Below are 24,075 nucleotides of genomic sequence, written 5' to 3'. Positions count from 1 at the left end.
ATGCTCTGCTTGTGGGATGCACTGAATCCGTCTGGGATGCTCCGGAGCTCTGTGGGATGCTCTGGAGCCCTGTGGGATGCTGTGAATCCCTATGGGATTGATTCTCTGCTTGTGGGATGCTGTGAATCCGAATGGGATGCTCTGCTTGTGGGATGCTCGGAATCTGTATGGGCTGCTCTGCTTGTGGAATGCTCTGAGTCCCTATGGGATGCTCTGGAGCCCTATGGGATGCTCTGAATCCCTGTGGGATGCTCTGGAGCTCTGTGGGATGCTCTGGAGACCTACTGGATGCTATGAATCCCCATGGGATTGATTCTCTGCTTGTGGGATGCTGTGAATCCGTATGGGCTGCTCTGCTTGTGGAATGCTCTGAGTCCCTATAGGATGCTCTGCCTGTCGGATGCACTGAATACCTATGGGAAGCTCTGCCTGTGGGATGACCTGAATCCCTGTAGGATGTTCTGCTTGTGAGATGCTCTGAAACCCTATGGGATGCTCTTTTTGTGGGATGATCTGAATCCCTATGGGTTGCTCAGCTTGTTGGATGTTCTCAATCCCTATGGGATGCTCTGCTTGTGGGATGCTCTGAATCCCTGTGGGATGCTCTGGAGCCCTATGGGATGCTCTGAATACCTCTGGGATGCTCTGGAGCCCTATGAGATGCTCTGAATACCTCTGGGATGCTCTGCTTGTGGGATGCTCTGAATCCCTCTGGGATGCTCTGGAGCCCTATGAGATGCTCTGAATACCTCTGGGATGCTCTGCTTGTGGGATGCTCTGAATCCCTCTGGGATGCTCTGCTTGTGGCATGCTGTGGAGCTCCCTTGTGCCACCAGCTGCTTCCCAAGATCCATACACCAGAGAACATCCACACTGCAGCACAGAGGTGTGGGATCATGGAGTCATGGAATCCTGGAGTCATGCAACGGGTTGGGTTGGAGGCACCTTAAAGCTCTTCCAGCTCCAACCCCTTCCATGGGCAGGAACACCTTCCATAGAGCAGGATGCTCCAAGCCCAATCCAACCATGCCCGCTCCCAAGAACACCCCACAAACCCAATTAACTTGGACGGTTTTACCTCAAGGGTTTCAAACCAGTCCAGCCATGTTTGGAAATCAGTGCACACACAGCCAGAATCATGGAAGCCACCCACTCAGACGGGGACTCTGGTACAATACGGGGACGCCCTAGGAACTGCCCCAGGAACAGAGGAAGAACGTGTCCAGGGGATGGTGGGATTCTTGAAGCTCCTGGGACTGAACGGTTATCGGGGATCCAGATTAAAGGCCCAACTAATTCAAACCCGAGTTTCCTCCTTAGGATATGAAGTAACAGGAGGACAGAGAGAACTTGGAATCGCCGGAAAAGAAGCCCTTTGTCAAACTCCACGACCGTTGACCGTCAAGGAGCTCCGGATGTTCCCGGGAATGACGGTATGGGGCAGACTTGAGATCCACGATTACGGTGTTCTGGTAAGACCACGCTAGGAACTGTTAAAAGGAAACCCTCCCTCTTTGGAACGGACTGATGCAGCAGAGGGGGCTTTTGGAAATTCAGGAAGAGAGCAAATGAGAGCTGCAGCTCTGGGACTTCCGGATGCAAACCAACCCTGTTTGCTGTATTCTGATGGAAAACAAGGAACAGCCTCGGGGGTCCTGGCTCAGGGACCCTAGAAAAGGGCAGTGGCATCGTTTGCGAAAGAGCTGAATGAAGCGAGCAGAGCACGGCCCGGATGCCTGAGGGCTGTGGCGGCGGTTCTCATGAATACGGAAGAGGCCGCAAACTCTCCTTGGGACAGAAGATGACTGTACTGGTGTCCATGTTGTATCGGCAGCCCTGGAACAGAAAGGAGCCCACTGGTTATCTCCTTCACGGTTTTCAAAGTACCAGGCCACCCCTGTGGAACAGGATGATATAGAAATTGTGGTCACCGATGTGGTGAACCCAGCATCCTTTCTGCAGGAACCACTAACACACGAGTGCTTGGCCACTGGAGAGACTGCGCATTGGAGCCCACCAGATTTGGTTCTTGGTTTACTGATGGGAACCGCTCCATGAAAAAGGGTGATCGAAAGGCAGGATATGCCCTTACCACCACTTGACAGGTAACAGAAGCTAAACCTTTACCAGCAAACCCCTCTGCCCGGAAGGCAGAAATAACAGCATTATCGAGAGCCTGGAACTGGCTAAAGACGAAAGGATCAATATTTGGGCTGATTCTAAATACGCGTTTGGTGTGGTCCATGCACACGGAGCCATCTGGAAAGAACGAGGGCTTTTGAACAGCCAAGGGAAACAGATTAAACGTGCTGCAGAAACTGCTGTTCGGCTGCCTGAGGAAGGAGCTGTTAAGTATTGTAGAGGGCATCAACACGGTGACCCTGATCAGGAAATCGGAACTAATTTGGCCGATTTGGAAGCCAAACGAGCATCTGAACAAGGTAAAATCATGTCCTTAATCCCTGATGGCAAACTGACAACTGGGAAATCTGAACCCAGATATTCAAAAGGGGATGAAAAGCTGACTGAAGATCTGAAAAGACAGGAAAACAAAGAGGGCTGGGTTCAGATAGCTGATGGGCCCACTGTAATTGCCTATAATCCACTCTGGAAGCTGGTTCAGGAGGAACATAATGAAACTCATTGGCTGAAAACAGAAATCAAACTGGGACAATCGGGTGAGGAAGTTCTCTTGGACAGCAGTGGCAAATAGATTTTTCTGAATGACTGAGCAAAGGAGGTTATTGCTATTTGTTGGTGTTCAAAAGAATATTGGGGACAAGAGCGACAGGTTTGGATTTTCCATTTCACCCTTGCAGACCTGGAGACCGGGGTTAAGAAGATTATACCTGTGTACAAAGCAGTGCCACAGGTGTAAGTCACTGTTCAAACTGCAATCACTCTATGAATATTAGATGGTTTCGGAGTTCAGTGGTGGCCCGTTCCTGAAGGGAAACGATGGGATGGGTTATGCGGAGAAAATGCTCATAATACTCCACCCCGACTGGAAGGGGGCATGCACCTTAGGTGCTGTGGTACCCATTCTTGCTAGTATTGGGTTCACAAGGGGGGGGTTGTTCCATAATCAATGGTTCCTACATAGATCAAAGTGGCAGAATTGAAACAGACCTGGAGGAAATTTGGAACCAAACGGAAATATTTCATGCAATGACCAACGATGATACCTCCTGGGGTTTTGAAGAAATCTGGTGTCGTGGTTTAAACCCTACCACAAAAGCTCGTTCACTCACTCCCCCCCCCCCTTTTCTCTTTCTCCCTCTTTCTTTCCTTCCCCCCACCCCAACCCTCCCCGCTCCTGGAGGGATGGGGAGGAGAATCGAGAGAATGTAACTCCCACGGGTTGAGGTAAGAACAGCCCAGTAACTAAGGTATAACACAAATCACTGCTGCTACCGCCAACTGATAAGAGAAAATAGCAAGAGAACACGATACCACCGCCGAGCGAGTTCAACCCCCCCGAAGTGAGACCGTGCCCTTCCGGGTAACTCCCAGTTACATCCTGGGCATGCTGTGCTGTGGTATGGAATACCTCTTTGGCTAGCTTGGGTCAGGTGTCCTGCCTCTGCTTCCTCCCAGCCTCCCCTCGTCCCCGGCAGAGCATGAGGCTCACAAAGTCCTTGGCCAGAATAAACATTATTTGACAACAACTAAAACCAATCGGTGTTATCAGCTCTGTTCCCAGGCTGGAAGTCAAAACACAGAGCTTGCGCCAGTTACTAAGAAGGAGCAAAACGGCTCCTGGTAAACCCAGGACAGGTGTCGTGTGTGTTCCATCAGAAGTGTGCTCCGCACCTCTTGGCTGTAAGCGGTGCAGGATGGCACCACGTTGTAAGCTCAAGCTCTAATCAGCAGAAACATCGGAAGCAAGGAATGTCCCTGTTGTCTGTGCCCCCAAACACACAGGAAAGGAACCACAGGCATCTCCGTAGCTTGTGATTTGAAAGGTTAAAGGGGGGCACTTAAAAACCCAACTGGTTCCAATTAGGGGAGGCCGTTCCAGGACATGGAATGGAAATGCCACGTGGACTTCACTTACCTTGACCCATGGTCTCCTATAGGAATTAGCAGTCAGTGTTTGGACTTGTAAAGACATCAACAGGAGTACAAAAAGGACTGTGTGACCTGAGCACGCTTGTTTTGGCTTTAATGAAAGGAAGGGTATAAAAAACACAAGGGTACTCGATATAAAGGCTTCTTGGTGGAATTTGGGTGTTGGGAGAGTCGTGTCTGGCTTTCCCGGTCGGGATCTGTAAATGAAGGAAGAAGGGTGCTTTAAAACACCTTCACCGACAAGAAAAGCACTCCCTGAACAATACGAAATGCCGTGGCTTTCTCTGAAGCTTGCAAGTAGAGAAAAATCACTGAGTAATTATTTTGATTGCCAATTATCTCCACTATTATCCTGCTGTTCTGTTCTCAGTCCCTTCTGAACTCACTTTTGCTGCCCTTTGGAGGATACAACAGCTTCCCCAGCATCCAAAAGAGGGTTATTCATTGATATAGCCTTCAGATTGATGCAGTTTGAATTACAGTATGTTAAGGTGGAAAGTCTGGTCTCCTCGTTGCACCTAAACAGTGTGGAAATCGCTGAAGTGCCCATCTTTGTCCCTAAAATGGGAAGTTTGTAATTGTTACTGTACTGTTGTTAAGATTTAACAGGTGCAAAACCTTTGCAAGTCACTGGTTGTGAATCGTGTGAAACTGCCACGTCCTGCTAAAAAATACTGATTTATTATGCTATTTATTTGATGGTCTTGTCAGATCTATAGCATTTGAATTGTTTTTAACCCTTACATATTACCTAAGGAGTAAATTTAGTCTGTTCACGAAGATGAGACCTCACCTGGATCATTGTGTGCAGTTCTGGTGTCCTCAACATAAAAAGGACATGGAGCTGTTAGAACAAGCCCAGAGGAGGCCACGAGGATGATCAGGGGCTGGAGCACCTCCCGTATGAAGACAGGCTGAGGAAGTTGGGGCTGTTCAGCCTGGAGAAGAGAAGCTGTGTGGAGACCTCAGAACAGCCTTCCAGTACCTGAAGGGGGGCTATAGGGATGCTGGGGAGGGACTCTTCGTCAGGGGCTGTAGTGACAGGACAAGGGGTAACGGGTTAAAACTTAAACAGGGGAAGTTTAGATTGGATATAAGGAGGAAATCCTTTCCTGTTAGGGTGGTGAGACACTGGAATATAACCCCCATTTTCAAGAAGGGCAAAATGGAAGACCCGGGGAATTACAGAGCAGTCAGTCTCACCTCCATTGAGCTGCTGGCATAGTGGCCATAGGGGGTATGTAAATTATAAACAAGTGTCTTTAGAAGTGTTGCTATCACTAATTAATTAAAATTAAGGAGAATGATTTGGGGGTGTTGGTCAATGAGAAGCTCCCCATGACCCAGCTTCAGTGTGCACCTGAGCTCAGAACCCCCCCGTGTGCTGGGCTGCACCCCGAGAGCATGAGCAGCAGCTCAGGGAGGGGATCCTGCCCCTCTGCTGTGCTCTGGGGAGACCCCCCCCTGCAGCCCTGATCCAGCTCTGGGGCAGCAGCACAAGAGGGACGTGGAGCTGTTGGAGTGAGGCCAGAGGAGGGCATGGGGATGCTGCGAGGGCTGGAGCAGCTCTGCTCTGGAGCCAGGCTGAGAGAGCTGGGCTGGGGCAGCCTGGACAAGAGAAGGCTCCTGAAGGGGAGACCTGAGAGCAGCTCCAGTGCCTAAAGGGGCTGCAGGAAACCTGGAGAGGGGCTTGGGACAAGGGCCTGTAGGGACAGGCCAAGGGGAATGGCTTGAACCTGCCCGAGGGGAGACTGAGCTGAGCTCTTAGGCAGAAGCTCTTCCCTGGGAGGGTGCTGAGGCGCTGGCACAGGGTGCCCAGAGAAGCTGTGGCTGCCCCGTCCCTGGCAGTGCTCAAGGCCAGGTTGGACACAGGGGCTTGGAGCAAGCTGCTCCAGTGGAAGGGGTCCCTGCCCGTGGCAGGGGTTGGAACTGGGTGAGCTTTAAGGTCCCTTCCAACCCAAACCATTCCATGGTAATTCTATGGTAATGTCTCATCTAAAGCATGATTTTACATCCCAAGGAGTTGTCAGTGTCGGCAGGGAAATTGCTGTTTCTCAGTGCTATTAGGCTCACTGAGAGCACTGACTCTCATGGCAATCCAGGAGATGTGCAGAAGGCTATCCTGCTGGAGTGGAAGGATTCCTCCCTGCTGGATGCAACAGAGCGGGTAGAGCCTGGGAAGAGCTCGTCTGCAATGAGCTGAGCAGTTACTAGGTGTCACTGCAGGCCTGCTTGAGGGAAGGGGAGCATCCATCCCTCGGCGAGCACCCCTGGAAGAGAAAGGCCAACAAAGGACCGGGTCCTGCTGCAGCCGGAGGAGGTTTGCTCCGAGATATTCGCTGTGTTATAAACATAAGCTGTAGAATGAAATAACTCGTTTGGCATTTAGCATTGTTCCCAGCCATGGCGAGTCTGAATTCCTGTTTATACGCGCTCTTTTTCCTGTAACTGGTGTGTGCTGGAATTCAGAGAAACCTTAAGCGGCAGCGTCACGATTTCAGACCTCATCATCAGCTCCTCAGTAAAGGGATCTGCAAAGACAGCAAGCGCCTGTCATTCACGGGTGAAATGTCTATTTAAAACATGCATTCTCATTTTGCTCTTCACTAATCCTGGACAATGAATTGTAATAGGACCCAGAAGGTGAAAGGGAACGGGCTGGCCCTGCCAAAGAAGGCAAGTTCACATCTTTGGAGACTATTAACATGCTAAGTTTAATAATGATTTACCAAAGAAAGTTTCCTTCCCCTTTTATTTCCATTTTATTTTGAGAGAAAAGGAAATCCTTGCTACTGGCTGAGGAACAGAGTCCCTGTTCTGCAATGCAATTCAGCATTTACATCAGAAATGGGAGTTAAACTCTTCCGAGCCAATAATCACTGTCTACACAACTTATCTATAGATAAAGTTTACTTGGTTTAAATACCTATTACAAAACCAGAGCTGAGACAAAGACAAATGTCTTTGTAATGGAAAATGGATCAAATATCTCTGCAATGGGCCGTTTAATGTCGAGGTCACAGTCAAGGTTGGGGCTAGAAGCTTTGGAGGCAGGTGTTTTACAAGGGCAAAAGACAAATGCAAGCTTGGTACTCTCAGATATGGGATTTGACTGATCCCAAACTTACCAGATAAGTAGCAATGAGCAAATAACTTCAAACAAGTGTCTTAGCTGCCTTTCAAAATCATTCTTTTCTTCTCACTAGCTCATTTTAAACCCCTGTTGCTCACAGAAGATGCTCCAGGGTGGATATTGCTATGAACTTAGAAGTACTAAGTAGGATTGTAGATACCAGGACCAGTGGTCATGGTTAGGAACAAGCTGCAAGGAGGAACAAGGTGCAAGGAGATGGTGAGTTGGAAGGGGTGAGAAATGGGGACCCTGAGCTCAGCAGGGACAACCACCTAAAAACCCAGTGGCTGAATGCGGTGCTAGATCTTGACCCCTGGAAGAGCAGAATCAGGCCGGAAGCTCTCTCAGAGGATGAGGCTCCACTTGCTGGTTGTTCAGACACTGAACCTAGTGTGGAAAACAGCTCCAGGCTCCTCCTCCTCGGTGTTTGCTATAGACATGCTCTTGGACATCGTAGGGACGAGCTGTGTGAGTACGCACTCCACGTTCTACCCCACAGAAGCCACGCTTGGTTTGCAAGCAAAAGCAAAGCGTTTTGGTGCAGTTTGTGATGACATCTGAACCCAGCACCAGGCTCATGACCCTGTTTTGTGTGTGTTGGTGCCTTGCTGTTAGCGTTTCTCTGTCAGAGCTGGGTATGGAGAATTTCTGAGCAGCTTGAAGGAAAGAAAACACAGGGACTTTGCTGAAACAGAATTAGATGGAAACAAAAGCCCTATGGAATGAGTAGCCTTTAATAAGATGTCAGCCTTCTTTTTAGGTGTTCCAGCAAAAGCTCGTAAATGCTGGTAAAGGCGTTTTAATATCGTATTGAATCTAGCAGGGGGAATGTGAGCATACCCAGTGTGTAACAGAACGAGTTCTACTGCAATAGACCACTGAAGAATTAAAAGACTAAAGCCCAACAACCACAACCTGTACACGGTGGGGTTTGTCTTTTTCTCTTCTCACTGCTCACTGTTTTCATGGGCAACTTCAATTCAACACCTTTCCTGTACATTTGATATCACATAAATTCTCCTAATTTCTGAAACTTACATTTCCTGGCTTGTTTCCTCCCCCTTTTTGATGTTTAATGTGTCTCTTTCATAGCTTTTGCCAATTCATGAGCTCCTACATCTTTAATGAGAACAATTAAACACAACTGTTGTAACAGTGAGGTTTAAGCTCCAAAGCTTGCTTTCATTTTCCTCTGCTTTAGGCATTTTGGAGCGCTAGGAGAAAGGCAACCAGAATTAATAAAGCTTCCCCATTTTAACCCTGATTAGAGATACAATTTAATATAGGTAGAAAAAGCAAAGAGAATGCTTTTGAAGAAAATGAAAGCAGGAAAATGGGGCAAGGGAGGAAATTCCTGTCAATACTTGAGATACAGTTAAGCTTTGGATTACTCTCATATCAAAATGACTTGTAAACAGACTGCTTTGCCATTGCATTTTACTCACCTACATTTTACTTTACCTTTAAAAGACCTGTGTCATGGAAGCAGCTGGTCCTAACGCAAGAAAATATCAGGTTATGATTTCTGATCTTTTTATAAGTTGTTTTGTAAAATGAGGTCTATACATAGGGAAGAACTGCCTCAAAGATGTGTATGGATTTAATCATGATTTTGTGCTAATAACACTCAAACCTTCAGAAGGACAATTGAAATCAAACCTAGGAGTCATGCATTCTTCTGAGATCCGTGTGGGAGAGACTTTGGCATCTGCAGTTGGTATTCTTCATTTCCAAGTCTGTTCCAATAGGAACTGAGTTGGTATTCTTCATTTCCAAGTCTGTTCCAATAGGAACTGAGTTGGTATTCTTCATTTCCAAGTTCCAATAGGAACTGAGGCTTTGAAAGAGGAGGGATGCACAAACATGGCATCTTGCTGATGCAATCTGTTGTCGTTTCATAGAATCCCAGCCTGGTTTGGCTTGGAAGAGACCTCAAAGCTCCTCCAGCTCCAACCCCTGCCACGGGCAGGGACCCCTTCCACTGGAGCAGCTTGCTCCAAGCCCCTGTGTCCAACCTGGCCTTGAGCACTGCCAGGGATGGGGCAGCCACAGCTTCTCTGGGCACCCTGTGCCAGCGCCTCAGCACCCTCACAGGGAAGAGCTTCTGCCTAAGAGCTCATCTCAGTCTCCCCTTGGGCAGGTTCAAGCCATTCCCCTTGGCCTGTCCCTACAGGTCCAAAGCCCCTCTCCAATTTCAGCTAAGGGTCTTTCACCTCTTCATCACTGGATGGCACCTGGAGCATGCGAAAGCCTCTGCCATCCAGTGAACCCAGAGTGACGCTGGGGGATGGAGAGGATCGTTTTCAAAGCCAAAAGGTCTCATATAGCCGGAGGCTCATGTGCTGTTCCTTATCCAAACCGTATTAACACAGACCTGGGGGGGGGGGGGGGGGGGGGGCGGGGAGGAAGGTTACGCAGTGCAGCAGCCCGACAGCAGCAGAGCACTGAGGGTGAATGTCTGCAAAAATAGGATCAAGCACTCAAAATAGGATCAGGCACTCATTCATTGTCTATCAGTGACGCAGCAACATCTGCCTCCGTGCCACCTCTGGGGCCTGCTAGTTCTTTCCCTGCTCTGATGGATGCACATCAAGTGGGCTGACTCAGCTACCCATTCAGAACTGAACGTACATGATTCTCTATCAAACCATTTGAATGAGTAACTAATGAATGGCGGTGAAAAGCTTCCCTGCCCTGCTCCCGGGGGTCTCTGGTTTAATTCAGGATCCTCTCTGAAGTGTTTGCCTGCAAGTGCTTTCTCTCTCGTGTTTGCCTGTTGCCCATAGACTTTATGAGGGTTTTTACCAAGGCCATCTGTAACCTCTGGCTGCTGCAGCAGTGGATCGTCTGGCACTAAAGCTGTCACTTTGAGCCCTGGAAGTTTGAGGAAAATGATGGCAAATAAAAGCTTTCAGCATTTTCAACTATTTATCCTGCCTGCAGAAAATGTCCCCATCCGATGAGCTTGGCTGATATTACAGGAGAGGGACTTGGGCTAATTTAGAGCACATTTGCCCATGTAACGCTGGGCTATTAACAGATAATTGAGGCTGCTCAGAAACCAGACTCATTTTGGCTCTAATTCCCTCCTGCTACTGCACCGTGCCAGGGACTTATCCGCCAGAGCAGATCCCAGACCTAATTTCCTCTTCTGTTCCAGGATTTGGTGTCTCTCACCTGAACCCAAACTTTCAGAGGTTGAAATTTAGGGACACGCTTTGATTCCCCTTTTCCCGTCATTAGCATGAACCACTTGAGGTGAAATCTGTGCTTGGCTTCATGCCTGCAATGCAGGTATTTCTATGACCAGTCTACATCACCCTTCACAAGGCAGAATGAAGCATATCTACAACAAAAGAGAGTATTTCTGTATCTCAGACTTGCCTTTTTCTCTAGGACAAAAACCCGTGACCGGTGGATGCTTACTTTATACTTATATACTATATTATATACTTTATACTTATTATACCCTTTATACTTATACTATATATATTATATACTTTATACTTACTATATACTTTATACTTATATACTATACTTATATATATATAAGCCTGATTTTTGGAAGTGTTGCATTCTGAATGGCAAATGGAAAGGGCTTTAAATCCTTTATTCTAATAGATGGTGAAAAGGAGAGGGAGGGGGTAGAAATGCAGGTCCTGATGCCCCACATGCAGGTGGTTGATGTGCTACATCTGAAAGTATTCTCTTCTTTCGTTGTCTTCTCCTCTGGACTCACGGGTTGCCAAGAGGAAACCACGAGGTTGCTCAGTTCTTTGGGGGGTTTTGGGTCCTTTTGTCTTCTTTTTAGTGATGTTCAGCTGTAACTAATCCAGAAACACCCGCTAATTGTAAGGGCAAACATATCACAAGGACAACAATAGAAGCATTATTATGGCAGTGTTATTTTAGAGTGGCCATTTCAGAATGGCAGGACTAGAAAGGAGTCACAAGAATCCACCATCTCATGGCCTGGCTTCTAATTAAAGCTCTTCCCAGCCTCCAGACAGGACCAAAAATCCCTATTCCTGCAGTTTCGAGATGACTGATGAGAGACTTGAGACAAACCACAAGCAGCCACTGGGTCAGTTCATTTGACCTTTGTTTAGATGAGCTCGGTTACAGCCCAGTGGAAAGATGTTCTTTGACTTTAAAAGCCCCACAAGTCTCATTCTGGACAGCTTTGCAAGGTACAGCCCCAGCTTCATGCTGAGTTTTTCCTGTCAGTCACCTGGGGAGTTACATCTGCAGCTTTGCAATCCATAACAAGCTGAAATAGGGGAAATATGCTTTAATTTGACACGTCCCTAGTGCTGCCCCACTGACTTGGTCACAAACAACAGCACCACAAATGTATTGAAACTCTTCCTGTCCACATGCCTGAAAGGAGTGGAATAATGAAGGAGCTCTCAGGATGATGGAAATAGGATTTACCCATAGCTAAGAAAAGCTTTCACATGGGTTGAGATGCTCCTAAGGAGTGAGGCAAAAAGACCTCATCAAAACCCTCGTTTTCACCCTAAGTTTAACTAAGATTCCCTAATGCATTGCTGCCCACACTATTGAAAGGAGTTGGTGGCTCTTTAGCACCAACCAGAGAAGCTGGTAGGGATATATCTGTGCTCATTTAAATCAGCACTGGTGAAAAAGTCATTCTTATTCCTCACTCATTCCAGGTGCATTTTCCAAGTCCTTTGGGATTGTATAGGACTGTCCTTTGGGATTGTATAGGACTACACACCTGGATACTTGACTGGTGAGCAGGGTGAGCACAGGTGACTCTGTTTAAGCTGCCCAAACCCCTGTGAAGGTCATTTAAGCAATTGGAAGACAACAAGGGAATGAATTGCCTTGCATGAGGACATTAGGAAGGACATGAAGATCAGCTGTGATTGCAGAGCCTGTGAGGAAACTGCACAAGAAGTTGATGGTTGAAGGTCTCTTTGGAACTGCTTTGCTAGTTCTGTACGGATTGAAGAGCTTGGCAATAGAAGAGCAATGTTAAAGTGCTGTAGCTCTCAGAAGAAAGCAGTGAGGGTGGGATATAATCACAAAGCAACTGGAAGCGCTGTTGGTTTTGGTACTTTTCTTGCCCTTTTTCTGGTCACCAGGCCCATGAGTTCTGCACATCTCTCTTTGTAAAGGTGATGCAGTCCAGGACTTGAATCTGTCTGTGCTGAGCCTGCGTGTGAAAAGCAAATCTGTATTTTGCCTCTTGGTGACTACATTGTGCTGAACTACAAAAAGATGCCAGAACTGACTGGACTGAGTCCTTAGCACTGCTGGAGTAGTGATAACGTGTCTACTGGCTGGGACATCCTGGATAGCAGTTTATCCTTGTGTTTAATTGGCCTCTCTTATGTTGCATGACTAAGAAGCAAGTTCTTTTTAGGTTTAACACTAGGCATGTATGTGACAGGAGTGCAGTGCAGCACTGAGTGATGGAAAGGCATGACCAAAGGCACCACAGTTGTGCGGCAGATGAATGACACTTAGGTAGGGATGCATATGTATGTAGCTGTCATAGCTCAGCGTGTAGGATGCGATTTTGCATTCCGTATCTTGGAGTGTAATGGGATTGGAGCCTTAAAGAGGCTAGGATGGAAGGGGTGACCAGAATAACCTAACAGGTCAGTGTTCCTGCCTGCACTCAAGAGGCCTTCAGAAAGAAGGAAGCTGCATATGAGACATGTTCAGCCAAAAAGGCTGTAGGTTGAGTATCTGAATGCAATTCTCTTACTGACTCTGCTTGTTTTCATAGTTAATGTTGTGTGTGATGGTAATCCTAGTAAGAACTAGCACTGCTCCCAGCTGTTGGCTATTGTGGGGCTTCAGCATCCTCAGAAGAGAGGGAAGATGCTGAGGGAGTCCTCTTGGATTTTGAGTCCTGGCCTGCAAAAATGCAGGGTTGCTGCTTTTACTGGGATAATATCCTGTTAAAAAGGAAAGAATGAAGGTCTCGAACAGAGGTAACTGAAAGATGAACATTTAGTCTGGCCTCAGGTATAAAATAGAACATGGGATATAACACTGTATGAGTACAATACCCATTTGGAATGGAACTTGACAAGTCCCAGCAGAGAAAAAGGTGCAGTTACAACTACAGATGTACTACCCGAACTGTGTGGGGGGTTTGGGAGGAGGAGTCTGCTTTCTCTTCCAATATAGATCAACTACAATGTAGATAATCATCAGTAACGTGAACAGCAAGGGGTGAATTTTGTGCATTCCTAGATGGAAGGTCTCGAAGGAAAACCCTGGCATGGTGGGGAGTCAGGTGCAGAATGAGATGGTGTGAAGCCTTCCTAAAACACATCACGAAACAGGGGTGGACTGCCCTTAAAGGTGTCTGCTCTCAGTGAGAACCAGCAGGAGATCTTGACCACCTGTAGGTAATGCAGATCTCAGGCCCCTTGGAACTGTCATCAAGCAAAGCGCAGCATCCTGGCTGCGTTCCTCTGGGGGTAATTGATTTTGCCTCCCTGAATCTCCACTCGATGGGTCTAATTGAATGGTGTTTTTAAAACAGGGAATCTAATCAACCTCGGGACAAAACATTTCTTCTTGTCTCCCTCTTCACGAACAAGTGTTTTGTTTGCATTTTGCCTCCATAATTAAAGTGCCAGCTGCCAATAGGGAAACAAACTATAGACATTAATAATCATTTCCCCTGTAAATACACTGTACGGTATTGCTGGCGTGGAAGCGCAGCCCTCATTCCAAGTGGGAGATGGCTGTGTTCCTCTCATTAGAGACACAAAATGATGTGTATACAGAAGTGCATTTGTGTGTGGGAAAAGGGAGAATGGCAAAGGGAGGGAGTTTTGTATGTGTGCACTTAGAGGATGCCCACGCTGGATGTAAATCCAAGCTTGATAAGGGCTGCCTTAGGCTGCTAATAGTGTTCTGAGAAGCACATTCCTCTTCTGGGAAGAGGCAGGAGCAGTCGGCCTATGCATGGAAACAGCATCACCCTTAATCCTGAATTCATCCTAGTCCACAGAGCTCTGGTCAATACACCTTTTTGTTGTAGTTTAGGTGGTTTGGGGGTGCTGTGTACCTCGCATGGGATAGGTACTTTGATACACCTGGGAAAGGCTGTAGCTGGGTTGGTGTGGTCTTTGTGTTACAGCACTCTGTGCACTAGCATGTTTATGCTAGACAGAGGCTGAGAACATTGGGGCTGTTCTTCCTGGAGAAGAGAAGCTGCATGGAGACCTCAGAGCAGCTCCCAGGGTCTGAAGGGGGCTACAAGGATGCTCGAGAGGGACTCTTCATCAGGGACTGGAGTGACAGGACAAGGGGTGATGGGCTCAAACTGAAACACTGTTTTCCCCCTAAATTCCTGTACTGCTTTTGGACATCTCAAGCCATGATGCTCTTCTCCTTTAGGCTTTCAATTGGTGCATGCCAATCTCAGCCTCAGTAAAAGGCTTTCTGTTCAGATGGTTGTTACAGCAGAGCAGCAAATCCATCACCTAGAAAATAGTTTGCGGGTGAACACTTTTGTCTAAGCATTCTGGGAAGTCATTTGCCTTTTCTTTATGAGGAAGGAAGGCCTGAAGGCATGCAGATGGGGAAATATACACTGTTTACTGCAAATAACTTGAGAAAGGTGCTTCTACCAGATTGTGCATCTTCTCCTAGTGGAAAGGAAAGCTCCACCACATTGAATTATTGATTTAGATGAGAAGAAATACTGAAAAGGGCACCTAAGCATATGTTTTGGAAGCTTCTGTCATCACCAGGAAGGCATCACAAACAATACCCTTGTAAGTATAGCAGTGTAATATATCAAACACTTCCATAAAGAAACACAACCTATACTCTTAATTATTCTGAATACATACGCCCTTGCAATTCATCCTGATTTTAAAGTGCCTGAGGGGGGAAACAAGCCTGGCAACTCCTCCTTGTGTGGAATGTCGAAGCATAATGGATTGGATTATCAAATCAGAATGATACAGGCATCCCTTCTAATTCTGTGCTCTATAAGCTTCAAACCTGAACTGTGTGCACATGGGTTGCGTGCAAGCCTTGTTTCTTGACTTGCTAGTACTAGAAAGGCTGGGTAGAAGTGGGGACTGAAACTCCTACCAGGTACTCTGAAGAAAGCCAAGACTTCTGGAGAAGCCAACTTCTATTGCCATTTGCTAAAAAGCCTTGTAATACCTTATTCATTGCCAGCTTGCAGAGTGGGGTCCCATCCACGACTTGAACTCCTGAAGGTCATGGAAACGTGTCAGTAACAATGAAGGAATAGAATCTGTGCATTAAATATCAAGAACATCGTGCTGAAATGTTACCAAGGAGTTTTTCATTGGTTGCTGAGCACTTTGATCTCTTTCCTCAGTCCTAGCATCACCATGTAATGAAACCAGTGCATCTGGTAAGATTTATTTCTCAGAAGCAAGGATATTCTTGGCTGTCATTAAAAAGGAGGCTCTTGGGTTCAATATCTTGGTCCCCTGTTCTTGTGTTTCTGCCTTTAAAATTCCATGTTCATTGGAAGATGTTAGATTCTTCTGTGGCTTCATTGGCTACATTCCTCATCCAACATAATGTTGTGAAGGACAACAATACCCTTGGCTGCTCTCCCTTACCCTGCTTCTCTCCTGCAGTGTTGTACCTACATAACAAATATTTTCCCATTGCCACACTTTATTACAGGTTTTCTCCATGCAAAGCCTCCAGATATTGGGCAGAGAAATCCTCTGGGATTAGACAAGTTTAAGACAGTCTCTGCATCCCATGGAATCTGCATTAGTAAGCACCTCTCACAGTTTAGCAGGTTACCATTGGGGTGGACACTTCGCTACACACTGAACTAGCTGCAAGGCAGCAATATTGAACTAGGGTTATGGATTCTTATCTGGAGAGAAGCAGTTTCTTCACAACCGCTGGTGATTTCTGCAGTGTGCATTCACCTTCAAACTGTCCACACATCAGGTTCTGCTTGCAAATCACAGTCTTCACAGCCTCCTATAAGGTCAGCCCCTGCAATAAGGCGAACAGTGAAGTCTTTAACCTCAACCTACATCATTCCTGTCATAAAATTGGAATGGGGAAGTGTTTTATTTTAGAGCCATCTTGTACAGATTGCCTTCTTTTTATTGGAATTCTCTTGAATCTTGAAGCCACTGCATTCTTGTACTAAACGCTCGTAATAACAGGGGTAACTGGAACAGTCTTCTCTTAAATTCTGAGTGGTATATGGCTGCACTGGGTTTCTTGTTTGCTTTTGAAATGACCAAATCTGTAGCTTTTATGGAATAAAACTACAGGGATCATGAGCCACGCTGATGTAAAAAGCAGTAATGGACTCCATATATAAACCACTATCTAAGGCCTTGTCAACATCCAAAAAGCCAAGGAATTGCCTGGAGTCATTTACTTGCGTCTTCCCCTTGTTATTTTTAAGACCACAGTGAATTTCTTTTGACTGCCATAAAATAAATGGATGCACCCCGTCCCTATCAACTGTTTCTCTTTTCCCTTTTAAAGGGAGATGTGGAACAGAAACTTCCAAAGAGGGAGAGCTTTCCGTGTGAACCCAAACCAAAATCCCATCACAAACCAAGACACCTTCTCTACACGCTTCACAAACCAGGAGCAAAAGTTCTGTGTGTTAAGATTGATGTCCCAAGAAGCACCTTTGATGAGATAAGGTTCTTCCATTGCTTAACACACCGCCACCTCTTTTCTTGTGCTGGTTCCTGCCCTCAGGAACTCCCTCTAAATGGGATCATGTCCCTGTATGCTGTCAGCTAACTCCTAGGACAGGATTTGGGGAAGGTTTGGGAAATGTGAATCACTTCCCTAAGCTGGGGGCAAGCCAGGAATTTAAATGAACAAAGCCTGGCAGGGACCCAAGTACACAGGGTTTCACCGACACATCATCTGCCTTTTAGACTGAAGGAACAAAGCTGCAGAGCTATTATCTCCCCACATACAGGATTGGCACTTTACCCAATCCATGTGAGGTTAAGGTATTTGTCTGTATCCTACACCTACCTGTATCCTTTCTGGAGGTTAATTCTCTGGTTGCTAGCTGATGGTGGGGGTTTTTAATCGGTATTTTTAGACGCTGGCTTACAAGGCGTAAGTTGAAAATGATACAGCTCCCTTGGGAGCTTCAACAGCCATGGTCTACCCAAGTGGTCTACAAGCACTGTAGAATGCAGCTTTAAAAAAAACCCAAATCAGCTCATGCTGTCATTACCTTGCTTGGACTTGGTGATCCTAAAGGTCTTTTCCACCCTAACTCATTCTATGATTCTACCTTTAATCTCTTGATAGAGTCCGTATTGTACAAATGCTCCAATAATCTGAACTGACAGTGGTATATCACCACTGGTAATCTTCATTCAGCATGGAACTAGAAATGGCAAAGCAGGAATAGTGCTTAGAGAAAAAAGAAACCCATGGTGACATAAGTGAGGGTGAAATCAAAGGATGATCAGTGTGACACTTCTCTAGCTGGGATTCACCTTCTTGAATGCTGGAATTTGACCTGCTCATAGTCCTTCTGCACTCCCTATATGAATTCTTCCAATACTTCCATTTAATGTTGTTAGGGGTTTTCTTTGGCATTCAAACATTTCTCTTACCTATCGGTCTTACACATGCGGTTTATGATCCCTGCAAAAGCTGATGCTTGCCTGATACTCCCAATTGCTGTATATGGGCTCGTTAAATCTTTCAGCAGTTAATAGCAAAGACCTTGTTTTAATCTCGACCAAGCACCAGAAAATGATGAGTTTAGTTTTGATGATAGAATCATAGAATAGTTAGGCTTGGAAAGGACCTCAAGATCATCCAGTTCCAACCCCCCTGCCATGGACAGGGACACCTCACACTAAACCATCCCACACAAGGCTTCATCCAACCTGGCCTTGAACACCGCCAGGGATGGAGCACTCACAACCTCCCTGGGCAACCCATTCCAGTGCCTCAGCACCCTAACAGGAAAGAATTTCCTCCTTCTATCCAATTTAAACTTCCCCTGTTTAAGTTTTAACCCGTTACCCCTTGTCCTGTCACTACAGTCCCTGATGAAGAGTCCCTCCCCAGCATCCCTATAGGCCCCCTTCAAGTACTGGAAGGCTGCTATGAGCTCCCCACACAGCCTTCTCTTCTCCAGGCTGAACAGTCCCAACTTCCTCAGCCTGTCTTCATACGGGAGGTGCTCCAGCCCCTGATCATCCTCGTGGCCTGCTCTGGACTTGTTCCAGCAGTTCCATGTCCTTTTTATGTTGAGGACACCAGAACTGCACACAATGCTCCAGGTGAGGTCTCACAAGAGCAGAGCAGAGGGGCAGGATCACCTCCTTCGCCCTGTTGGTCACGCTGCTTTTGATGCAGCCCAGGATGCAGTTGGTTTCTGGGCTGCAAGCGCACACTGCAGCCAGCTCATGTTCATTTTCTCATCGACCAGCACCCCCAAGTCCTTCTCTGCAGGGCCGCTCATTATCTGCTCATAATCTGCTCATTACATACCAGTACTGTGGTGAGCAAGCTCATGAGGAATCTGAAGACTTCATCTTGTTCAACCCTGCTAGTACAGGGGAATCAGTTGAGAGGTGAACGTGGCAGAAGCATCTCTCCAGTGTTTGATAACTCATGGGTCTCTCTCACCTGATTTTATTTTAGCTTTGACCCATTTTTTCTGCCATTCCTGATGAACAAACTTGAGGCTTCCCACACAGCCACATGGCTCTAGCAGTGCATTTGTGGGAGCACCTCCAGCAATCTGACAGATATGACACTGATCTCTTCCTCTTCTGAGTCTTCTGCCAGGAGACTATGAAGACAACAGAAGAAATCAAACACTGCCCTTGGCAAAGGCTGCAGTTGAATAATGGACAGTGTCTTAGCATTGGTGTTCTAGGGTTTGGAGAGCCTTTTATTAAGGCTCTTTATCACATGATGGTGACCTGAAAGAATAATATTCAACAGTTCAGAGTTACTATGTACCTTAAAGCTGATAAATGTTCATAGGAAAAGCCTTATAGTCTCTAAATCTCTTTTATGTGTTTGTGTAACCCAACAATGAATTACACAGCTACTTCTTGGAGAAGAATGAGTGTTTGAATACTGCCTACCAAAGATGAGAGAAGGGATCTGCTGAATACTCTTCTCTCCCAGCAATGCTGGCATTGCCTGAGTTTGGAATCTTCCTCCTGAGTGGCTTTCCTTCTAGAAACCTCTCTAGATCCATGGTGACACAGGGGAAGGTCATTTCTTGGTGAAGAGTGATTATTTAACTGAACAGGAAACAAAGGAAGTGCTGCAAAGCATTTTAATGGCTTTATATTTATGAGTGATGAGTGAAAACATGCAAAGAGTATTTACTGCTGTGAGCTAGTGCTTTTTGCATGGAATCTGATGAGCAGATCGGGTTCCTACTTAATAAATAGAATACTAATCATCAAAAGCATTGGACCTTAGATCAGATTCTAGGTTAAGTCGTACTGTAGAAGTATGAAAATGAAAAAGCGGTTTGTGACTTCATCATTTCACACATTGAAAGCTTAACCACACAGAGTTACATCTCCATCCTTAACTTTGCCTACTAATCCCCGTGGGTGCTGCATACATAACACCTCAGAAAACCAGACTTTTTTGGTTAACATGACCAGCAGGATGTTGTTTCAGGTTTATACTGTTGGGCTGTTCTCCTCCCTTTTTCCATCCCCTTCTAGCCATAGTTTGGTTTGCCTACATGTTTTGTGCTGAGGAACAAGAACAGGCTTTTGTCTGAAAGCTGGAATAACAGGGGAGCTCTTTACCTGTCGAGCTCTCAGTTTCATTCTAGGCTGCCCTTTGGTTACCCTTTTTCTCCCATGTTCTGCCATGTGTGCCCCTAAATTTCTTGGGCAGAACAGGTACCATTCCTAACTTCAATGTCTGCCATCAGGAGACTTGGGAAACTCAAGAGAAGGGAGGCTTTATGCTGGCATAACAGGAAAGATGTACACTTCCAACATTTCTGTGCAAAACAGGAGAACCCTCTAGATGTTCCTTCCATCTCAGTTGCTACCTCCACACACTGTGGCACCCCTAGTTCTGAATTTCCTTACCTTTGGAAGAGGAAAGGTTCATTCCGAGACTTGTGCCTCGCTGTCTCCCCTGGGAGAGCTGACAAATTCGGGAATGCAGACAGTTGGTTTATTTGCAATGAAGCTGGGAACAGAAATGTTTTTCCTGCTACAATCTCTGAATCTAATTGCTTAAGCAGTTTGCTGAGACAGAGCGAGCAGCTTGGTGATTACAATGAGCAGCAGGGAAACCTATTGCTTCCTCATTCTGCCTTATTTGAAAGAGTCTGCAGTCAAAGAAATGACTGTATTTAGACCACAGACAGAAAATAGGACAAGAAGCCCATTAAAAATAACTTCGATGAACAAAGCTGTGTCTCTTAACTTCTGATTGCGGCTGGAATACATGAAGATGCTGGTTAAATCAGATCTATCCCAAAGGGAAGCCTTATAAAGTGATGAAAGGGCAAGTTGTATGACTATGCTATTAGCCATGTGTACCAGTACCCAAAGAGCACACTTGTGGCTTGTGATGGACTCTGTCACATTGTGGGATCTGCATTTTGCTTCCAAATCTGTAATAATAAACCCCACAACTGTCCCGCATGTGTCTGCCCCACAGTGCTCGGTTAAAGGTTTGGTGGGTTTATTAATGTCCAGGAATAAAGCAACTGAGCGTGCGACTTGTAGAAAAAGCATCAAGATGCAAACACCATCTCCTTTTCGAGTGGTTTTTGGTGTCTCTAGCAGAACCAGCTGAAAGTCACATGAATGATAAAGGATGGAGATAAAGAAGGAATGGTGTGTTTCCAGCTGTATAGAAAAATTGAAAGAGGAACAATGGAGCCCTTTCTTCATAAAACAAGTCAAATCTCAAACCAACCCATGATAAAAGTAGAACTTTAAGATCTACATGGTTTGCCACTGAGCTATAGTGCAGTTCCTTGCAGTTAATGATGTAGCTCCCATGTGTGTATGGGTAATGGTAGAGTTTGCACATATATTGAATATACTCCATAAGTTGTCCCTGATGTAGGCCGGGTTGGACGGGGCCTTGGGTGACATGGTCTAAAGTGAGGTGTCCCTGCCAATGGCAGCGGGGTTGGAACTGGATGATCTTAAAGTCCTTTCCAACCCAAACCATTCTATGAGGTAACACGGGGAGACGAAGTGTTCCAACTGGCATTGGTGCCACTGACACATGCTGTCTTTACGTGTATTGTGAGCAGGCATGAAGAATCAAAGCTTTCTGAAGTAGAAGAGTCCCTGTAACATAGAAAGGGTCTGTGCATGCTGAGTGTTGAAATACCATCCAAATCCAATTTTTGCTGAGCTCTGGTTTCCTGAGGAATGCCATTCTCTGCAGTAAGTATGGGCTCTAGTCCTACCTCTGTAATCACCATTATTATTCACCTTCGAATAGATGGATTAGTCATCCCATCTTCCAGTTTGGAACGATCTGCATCTTCCAGACAATTCCCATCTGGAGGGTATAATTTGTCACTGTCCTTAGAATCTCTCTGCTGTAGTTTTACAGCAGTGACCATCATTCTGTGCTCTTAAATAACAGTGGGAATATTTACTCGCTTTTAATGATGGATCTTCATCATTTCCCCATTCTTCCAAGCTATGTCACTCCCCTTGTACTAAATGGATTTCACTACATTTACTCCTTTGTCACAGAGTCCTAGGAAATGTGCTAATGCTCAGGGAAAGACTTTCTTTAACTGATTGGTGTCTTCAGTTTCTTCCATTTCTTTAAAAGACTCTTCCATGGTTAGATACTGAATGGAACAAAAGCTTTTCCCTCTGGACCTAAAAGGGCTTCTCTGTGGTGCAGAAGGGATGAGCCACTCAAGTTGTTTGCTATGAAGACACCAATATTTCTCTGGGAAATATTATCCAGGTCTCGATGTAACAGCACAGTTGGTTATTGGCAATTCCAATTCTAGTCCATTTCTTGTTAACAATATGAATTTATTTAGCAGCTTCTCTAGAACAGAGACAGAAATCAACACTGCTGCTCTGGTCAGATCATGCAGGAACATGTGAAGAACATTAATAGATACTACTGAATGATGCACTAGTACCTCCTTCCTGGGATGCCTTCTGACCCTCCTTGTTTGGTTAAACAGAGTTGCAGAGGAAACTGCCTCTATGGAAGCACCAGGAATTGCATTGCCAACTTGTCTGAGGGGGGTTTATTGTGTAATGTGCGAGATGGGATTTTCAGGTTGAAGAATTTGATCTCACTTTTTACATGGCAATGTAATCTTCGAGCGAGCACTTTGATCTGCCCCAGTTCAAATGCGAAGCTGGTTTGTTTTAATGTGTACCCTGGGGGAGGTCTGCTGCTTGTTCTAATCCTCAAGGGCACCATGCTATAGAGCTCTCTGTATGTTAACGCTTATTCACAGCCCCATATGTTATGGTAACAACAGGAAAAAAGTCTGAAAGCTTCTAATTATTACTTTACGTATGAAAGGTCACAGCAAACAGCGGGAAATGTGCTGAAGCTCATGAGGTGGCCGCAGGTCCTGTCTTCTTTAGTGCAAAATGCAAGTTGGCTGGGTAAAACCAATCTGCTATCATGGTAGATCACTGATCTAACACGCGTCTTCTGTGTCTTCTTGGGGAATTGCCTTGTGCAGTGCAATCTTTAAGCCATAGGAAAGAATATAACTTAGAGGTAGAGAAAAGCCTCTCTCTGACTGGTTTAGTTGGGGGTCGGATCACTTGGATCAAACCCACACTACTGCTCTGGTAGATGATCCTTCTGTACTTGCTCGTGTGGAATTACATCCTATGTGATTCTCCCAGCCCAGTGCTTTATCCCTTGGCTGTTAAGTGTGTATTTGCCTTTTATCCCAAGGAGATATTTGGACTACTGTTTTGCTTCGGCTGCCTGCTCATTCACACAGCATAGCTTTAAATTGCTTGGGGCTGCTTTATCATGTTTCTTCTTGCTACATGAGTGCACTTGAATGCATTTCTTTCTCATTTCCAAGTGTAATGCAGTTTTAAAACCACGTGTGCTCTATCCACGATTGCTCTCCCATGTTTTACTGCGGCCATGTCCTACTCTGCTGTGTCAAGTAAACTGCTTTAGCTGTGAGAAATGATGCAGAAACTTAGTAGGAACTGAAGAATTCACTAAGACGTGGTGCAGAAGGCAATGTTTCCTGTTACATTTAGTTTTTCTTGCTCTTCTTTTGGTCCATTATACACTAACATGGGGTCTGGATGATAAACATTTCACTTCTAACTCTAAGGCATCTTAAAAACCCCCTAATGCAAGAGTCAACTGGAGCCATAGCAGCGTCATCGGTCTTGAGAAGTGTGGGTATTTCTTTCTCTTCTCCAAAACAAGAGGTTTACTCTCTAGATGCCAATTTGAGAGTTCCCGAAGCGGTAATTCCAAGGTGGTGACATCAAAGACAGACAAATGGCTCTGTTATTTCACACAGTTGCCCATGGCCCCGGCAGAAACAGAGCTCTCCTGACTTCAAACAAGTTTTGAATGGAAAATACAACCGGTCCTTGGGCCCCTCATGTGCCAGATAAGGTGGCTGGATTCAGTTTTGCGCTCTGCTATAATTTACCCTGTCTAAACTACTTGCTATGCTTTAGCTTCTCACTCCAATGTAAATAAACAAGCCCACGGGTGCTGTGAAGATAAAGCCATTGAAACGGTAGAGGAGAGTCAGAAACAAATTGTGAGGGGCAGATAAGCATGTACAATAATGAGGCCAGCACACCCGCGCGCATGTTAAGGGTGTTGGAGAGAAATAAAAGGTGAGGATAATATATATTGGGGATGGGATGAGCAAG

General features: G+C 45.8%; 1 long non-coding RNA gene across 1 annotated transcript; it reads right to left on the bottom strand.

Annotated features, from left to right (window-relative positions):
* Nucleotides 1–1,742: 1,742 nt before the first annotated feature.
* On the bottom strand, nucleotides 1,743–5,272 carry LOC136024051 (uncharacterized). The gene is made up of 3 exons (XR_010616737.1): nucleotides 4,865–5,272; nucleotides 4,058–4,268; nucleotides 1,743–1,836 (listed from the first exon to the last, which is right to left on the bottom strand). It is a non-coding gene; the product is annotated as an uncharacterized LOC136024051 (long non-coding RNA).
* Between the last annotated feature and the right edge of the window lie 18,803 nt (nucleotides 5,273–24,075).

This window comes from Lathamus discolor, chromosome 20 (assembly GCF_037157495.1).
Source record: "Lathamus discolor isolate bLatDis1 chromosome 20, bLatDis1.hap1, whole genome shotgun sequence".
Taxonomy (NCBI): domain Eukaryota; kingdom Metazoa; phylum Chordata; class Aves; order Psittaciformes; family Psittacidae; genus Lathamus; species Lathamus discolor.
The sequence above is the reverse complement of the archived record's forward strand: the minus strand, read 5'-3'. Positions and strand labels throughout refer to the sequence as shown.